Source organism: Tachypleus tridentatus, chromosome 9, assembly GCF_004210375.1.
Source record: "Tachypleus tridentatus isolate NWPU-2018 chromosome 9, ASM421037v1, whole genome shotgun sequence".
NCBI classification, from domain to species: domain Eukaryota; kingdom Metazoa; phylum Arthropoda; class Merostomata; order Xiphosura; family Limulidae; genus Tachypleus; species Tachypleus tridentatus.
The window spans coordinates 79,807,772-79,814,261 of NC_134833.1; the positions used below are offsets into that span (position 1 = coordinate 79,807,772).

The 6,490-nt window shown below is 34.9% G+C and overlaps 1 non-coding gene across 1 annotated transcript; it reads right to left on the reverse strand.

Moving 5' to 3' along the window:
* Positions 1–6,009: 6,009 nt before the first annotated feature.
* LOC143227586 (small nucleolar RNA U3) lies at positions 6,010–6,229 on the reverse strand. Its single transcript, XR_013015016.1, has one exon. It is a non-coding gene; the product is annotated as a small nucleolar RNA U3 (small nucleolar RNA).
* Positions 6,230–6,490: the final 261 nt, after the last annotated feature.

Below are 6,490 nucleotides of genomic sequence, written 5' to 3' on the forward strand. Positions count from 1 at the left end.
TTTAAATTGGGAGTGTTTGATTTCTAGATGTTGTTTTAAATTTGTTGGATGCAAACTATTGTTACTCAACACTGTTCCACATTTAACACACAGCCCACTAGGTCCATTTTCATTACCTGTAAACGTAAAACCATATTCATCAAAACTTTCATCATACTTCCTTTTCTTTCTTGTTTCGGTACTTCTTGTATCATCCTGCGTTGAAGTGCTTGCACACGAAGATAACGTCGATGCATTCGTATTAGGCCTAGTACAAGAAAGATTTTTACTCATATCATATTTATTACTGATATTCAGCCACTTATCCATTAAAAGGGGGACAACTAATTATTAATTTGTCAAAAAACGCGTTCTTATGCCTTTGGCACTTCAAAAGTATTTTCATGGACACAAAATAGCTTCTTGATGAAAACTCGTTTAAGCACTTGAGATTTATGCTGACCTAATACCAGTGTTGCCATAACGAAGTCAGAAATAAAGATTTGTGAATAATACATTTTACTAAAGGAAAAGGAAAACCTATTATTCTTTTTTACAATTTTTAACATAAAGTTTAAAGCAAAATAACGAAATATTAAGCCAGATCTGACTTTCGTCTAAATCTCGAACGAAATAAAACAAAATGAAACAAGATGTCATAGAATGACGGGCGAATGACGTCATAGAACTCATAGTTTGGCTTATTAAACTTCGCCGAATCTAACCTAGCCTGACATTAACCAATTATAATTGTTATAAATATTATTATACTTCATATAAATATACTTTGAAATTGAAAGAACTAATACTACATCTAATTGCATCACAATATTTCAAATTTCGGCGAGTTTCATCTATGATGTCATGTTTCATTTCGTTTGAGATTTAGCTGCTAATCCAGATCTGACTTTTAAAAAACAGTTGATAACCGATGTTTCATACGAAAACTGCTAGGCTATCTTGCATCTCCAATGGCACATGCGATCTCGAAATGGTTCTTTATCTACTAACAACCAGTGGTATCACTGTCAAAGTTAATTGAGATTGTATTAATACTTTCACCGCGAGAACTTCCCCTGAGCTAAATAAAATCGTCTGGCATTAGGCTGAATAAAATATTAAAAGGCTCAATACGCGATAAACGTGTTATATTAAAAATATATTTTACTTTTTTGTACAGCGTATTTTGATTCAATTTTATAATTTTAGGAAAAAAATATTAACATTAAAAAATTTCCTCGCGGAGCCCCAGAAAGTTATGGCGGGGCCTACGAGCTCCGCGGAGTATAGTTTAAAAAAACATGTTATAGATTAATTTATTTTAGCCCTGTCTAAAATAATTTCAATTTCAGGTAGGCTAGTAGAGATTTTGATGAATAATGAAATCAAATCTGACATACGCGCGCCCCACACTTGGCATTTCTGGCGCATAAAAATAAAGAGAATGAAAAGGACAAAAAATGGCCTCATCGATTAACTTACTCTAATCTGTTATTAATACTTAATAGCATTTTTTTTCTACTAATAGTGTCGCAAGATTACACTGAGCAATATCTTCTAATTACATCATTTTTCTTAATTCCGGGACACACTGGTTCGCCAGTTTTCGTGGATGACACCAAGAATGAGAAAATTTAAACAAGAATCTCAGCCGTAAATGTTTTTAGTGAGAATGTAATGTTTATAGCGGAAGCTTCACTGACTTAGGACTTTAAATGCAATATTTATCATTGTCAAAACTGCAAAATTTTATGAAATTTTAATATTGTTGCAAATGAAGAAAACGATATTTGATTTTAAACACTTAAGTTTCGAAACATGGTACTCAACTATACATTTTCCCCATCACACCAAAGTACTCGCTCTTTCAGCCACGAAGGCGTTATAATTTGATGGCCAATCCCACTATTCGTTGGTAAAAGAGTAGCCCAAGAGTTGGCGGTGAGTAATGATAACCATCTGCCTTTCCTTTAATCTTATACTGTTAATTGGGGACGGCTAGTGCAGATAGCCCTTGAGTAGCTTTGCGTGAAATTCAAACCAAACCAAACTACTACATTTGATTTATACAGTAACGGTTGCCATACAAAATTAAACTAAACAAAGAACGCTTAAGAAGATGAGATATAACAATATTTAGTTGAGCTAAAATTGTATGTAATGTCGTTTGTGAGTGCTCTACTATAGCCGAATTTTCTATTTTGTTATTTTTTACGTACCCTCAATATTCTTGTAATACGTACTCATATCCTATTTTATGTATCCCAGTGTTATCTTTTATTTTATTCATATGATGAAATACGGAACGAACGTTGTATTTTTTAATATTAAATAACTGACCTGTTAATATTGGAATAAATAGAGTAAGCATAACGTTTCGTTGTTATTTTTTTCATAAACACACTTTAACACAGTATTTTAAAATGGCATTAAACTATTAGCAGGTTTATTAAATTCTCTTTACGACATATTGCGTAAATCTCCAACAAACGGTATGTATTTATCATTCATCACTCAGGTCTTCATGTCTACAACATATCTTCAATTTTCTGCAAACATAAGCACAAAATGCAAGTTTGTTTTTGTTGTTTTAATATGACATAAATCATCGTGACAACAGCGAAAGGTTTTCTATAAACCAATGTTACTAAATCATATCTAAAGCTTTTTTTTAGACAAGTACGTCTACAAAAGTAAGCGTGCTATTTTGTTCAGTTTTATACGAAATATAATTGATGGTTAAATAATGTTGAGATAAGTAGCAAATTCTTGTAACTTACCAGACTGAAAGTGAATTTACACTAAACAAAGTCTTGGTCAACATGTTTGCTCTTGTTCTATGTTGGTGTTATTGTCTACATTCATGGAATAGTTATTGATTAAATGATCGAATAGTAAGAGAGAAGGCAACGTATGGTCCGTCAAACATGCACGAGTTGTCTTTCTGGTCTGTATTTGTTGTTCTGAGTATTTGTTTGTCAAAACACACGCACACACCTGTTTTATATAAAAGGGTGTGCTTTTGGTATAATATTTTAAAAAGAGATCAACGCATTGTTCAGACAATTTCTCCGTATTTGGTGTAGCCATATGGTAAGAAGCAAACGGACATCGGCATGACAGTAAGATGCTCTTAGTGTACTCTACCTAAAATCCTGAAATGTCATCGGACTCCAGAAAATGTTTTAAGAAAGTCAACTGGTAGATGCCGAAAAGTTACTTTCCACGGTGTCCACGTTTTAATCAGGTTAACATGTCAAGGCCGGAAAAAGTCTTGCAACAACTTACGACAGAAATGGCATGAATACATTTGTTTCAGGTTATCCAGAAGAACGGTGAATAGGAAACTGACCAAACAAAGATATATTGCAAGATTCATCTGAAAACTGATATACTTGGGCAAGACGACACGCCAAATTACAAATTTTAGATTAATCCGGTTTTCGGCTTGTTAAAGCTGATGGTATGATTTGTATTCATCGTTTTTCTGGAAAACAGATGAAGGAAGTCTGTTCTTCCCACAGTGAATACACAGAAGGTGGTGAAGTATATGCACTGGCATTATTCATCGTGGCGGAAATAATGTTTTTCACTACCTTCCAGGAAAACGTTAATGGCGCCTCCTACATGCATCACATGGAGGCGATATCTCTATCATATGCTAGAGCAAGGTTTGGTAATACCTTTGTGTTCCAGGACGAAAATGTCACTGTCTACAATGCGTGTACTGTACAAGATTATCTTGACGTTAAAAGATTGCCACAGCCAACAAGTTTCCAAATTGTAAAGCCTTTGAAAACTGTTACGTAGAACTGAACAAGAAACTTACTAACCACGACCCTATGCCAACTATGTCCAGCATGGCCAGGTAGGTTAAGGCGTTCGACTCGTAATCTGACGGTTGCGAGTTCAAATCCCCTCGCACCAAATATGTTCGCCCTATCAGCCGTGGAGGCATTATAATGTGACGGTCAATCCCACTATTCGTTGGTAAACGAGTAGCCCAAGTGGTGGTGGGTGGCGATGACTAGCTGCCTTCCCTCTAGTCTTACACTGCTAAATTAGAAACGGGTAGCGCAGTTACTTCTCGAGTAGCTTTGCGCGAAATTCAAAAAGAAACAAAACAAACCTATGCCAACTACTATACCAGAACTGCAGCGCTATCTAGTGACAAGTTGGGGTGAAATCATGGAGCATTAAAATCATTAACCACAACGACAGCATAAACATCCGCAAAGGACGAGACTGATATAAGATCACAGACGTTATTTATAATAATTTGATGTTATATTTTATCATTACATATGATTTGGTAAGGCTTTGTTGTGATAGGTGAAATGACGAATTACACATCTTTCTACCGGTGTACGAAAAATTGTTTGCTACTTTAAGAAATCATTCATAATGCCCACAGAACTTGTATCATTATAGGAACTGCAGGAAATGTTCACATATTCCACATCAATTCCTATAGGCCGAATCCGAAAACGATGTTACTTTTTTCCCTGTCACGTAAGGATAAAAACAAAATAAAACAAAAAACAAACGTCACATATACTTTTACACAAATAAATCATTTTCTTGGGTCATATTTTGGTATGCTCAAAATGTTGATAATCAGTGGTTACATATTTCTCTGGACCAATCAAACCGTGAAAGTCTTATGGACCACCCAGCATGGCCAAGCGTGTTAAGGCGTGCGACTCGTAATCTGAGGGTCGCGGATTCGCATCCCCGTCGCGCTAAACATGCTCGTCCTTTCAGTCGTGGGGGCGTTATAATGTGACAATAATATAATCCCACTATTCGTTGGTAAAAGAGTAGCCCAAGAGTTGGCGGTGGGTGGTGATGACTAGCTGCCTTCCCTCTAGTCTTACACTGCTAAATTAGGGACGGCTAGCACAGATAGCCCTCGAGTAGCTTTGTGCGAAATTCCAAAACAAACAAACTTATCGACCGTTCTTAAACACACTGCCAGTAAAAACCGGGTAATAGTTCGCATGACTTGTCGTTTCTGGATAATATTTATTTGTGCGTGTACTTTGAATCATTCATTCCTCGCTAAGGCAACAAGAGGCTGTGTAAATGACACAAATATTCTCTTATGCTTTTGGTGAATTTATCGCAAAAAAACAAAGGCATTACCGAATTCGTCAAAATGCACATTACACGTTTTATGTAATAAAACTTTGAGACCGAAACAAGCCATAGCAATAGACTAAGTTTGCACTGTTTGTGTGAAATGGTTGAGACACTCGACTGAAGGTAAGTTTGTTTTTTAGAATTCTAGTGGTTTCTCGTGAGCCAAGAAACCACGAAGATGATTTCCTCAACAATCGAAATTAAATAACAGATTGTTATCCTAACTTTCAAATTGTTTTATGACCAGTTGCTTATGAACCTGTACCTACTGCAATAGAGACTTTTAAAACAGTTTTATTTGATTCTAATATCAATAAAAAAGATGATATGGATGGTTTTCAACTTGAAACACTGGTGAATCACAGTTTTCACACAAGGTTAACTTATTAATTTGGCGAGAGATCCTATCTATCACAGGAAGAATGCATCAACCTTAGGAAATTACTCTCATAAAAAGAAGTAGAATACATGAAATTTAATCCCAGCTTCTAAGTCGAGAAGGCCAAGTTACATGTGATAGTGGTATTTTTGAGAAACTTTCGATTCTCGTTAGTGAACTCAACTGACGTGTTTTGGTAAATAAACCAACGAGAATAGATTGTTTTCATTGAAATTAATATTAAATGGGATTTTTGTAATAAATAAAGCAGAGAATAACGTTTCGACCTTCATAGGTTATTGTTTTTAGGCTAACGAAGAGTTACAGTTTTACTTCAAGTGAGTTTCTTGTCATCAAGAATTATTTAAATACACACACTCATGCGTCTTGCAGAAGTCACATAATACGTATAATTGATTTGAGGTAGTAAAGGCTTAAAACTAAATGTCTTTGAATTGACATACGTTAAAAAGCAGACGTACTTAAATCTTTCCTTAATACGTTAAACAACCACTCAGAATGAGTTTCTTCCCTTCCTCTTCTTTTAATTTAAAAAGAAGCGAACGGTCATCAATGGTAGAAGAAATAATCAACAAATTATTTCTATGTTACCCGCTTCCCGCTCAGGAAGAAACCCTAAACCTCGTCATCGTGGTTAGTGTGGGTTCGAGTTTAGTTTCAAGAACTCGACTATCATACTATAGAAATGATCCTATGAAGTATGATCTTAACTTATAACTTTCACGTTTTAAATATATACATTTAATCTTACACAAATATGTCTGGTGTTTTCCAAAAGTAATTATCAGAATTAAACAAGTGGCGAAATAGAGTTTAGAAATTTTAGATTACTCAATTCTACTGTATTTTTAACTTTGTTTTCTTTAAAGCTCTTATAATATGTTTACAGATTACTTTACAAATACTGTGATATTACTGATTTTAGTTTCTCGTGTTTTTCTCTCGCTGAACGTTATCAAAACCAACGAC